Raw genomic sequence first — 642 nt, forward strand, 5'->3', positions numbered from 1 at the left:
GTTATTGCAGAAATTCCCATATGTTGTCTTAAATGTATTATTATTATTAATTATTATTATTATTACAGTTTTACGTACGTGCATGAAATATTTTCTTTTTCTTTGAACGGTTGCGAATAAATGGGACGCAGAAGATCGCAGTTCTCGTAGATCTCGATGTAAATGCGGCTTCATCTGCAGATCAAGGTTTTGGAGGAAAGCCGCGATACACTGACATTAATACTTCAGTTCCTTCACACGCCACAACTAATGAGATGTACTGTACAGTCAGAGAATAATGCCGCTGAAACAGCCCGCTCTCCTCATGATGATACTGTAATACTGAGTCACACGGATCATCTTCATCTTCATCTTCATCATCATCCGTTCACTCACACTGCAGGATTCAGAGATGATTTAACTCTGTTGTGAGGAATGAGGATTCTCCTGATGCAGTTCCTTTTTATCACAGATATTCCCGTTCGTTCGGATCAATTATAGAATATAGGAACGAGATTGAGAAATCGTCACTATTCTCTTCAATATTCACTTCTATTCATTCATCTATAGTTTCACCCAGAAGGGGTCGCTGCGATATTGGGCCCCGGGGTTTGTTCACACACACACACACACACACTCTCACTCTCTCTCACACACACACAC

The sequence above is a fragment of the Sinocyclocheilus rhinocerous genome, unplaced genomic scaffold (genome assembly GCF_001515625.1).
Source record: "Sinocyclocheilus rhinocerous isolate Xijiao unplaced genomic scaffold, SAMN03320098_v1.1 scaffold1071, whole genome shotgun sequence".
Lineage (NCBI taxonomy): Eukaryota > Metazoa > Chordata > Actinopteri > Cypriniformes > Cyprinidae > Sinocyclocheilus > Sinocyclocheilus rhinocerous.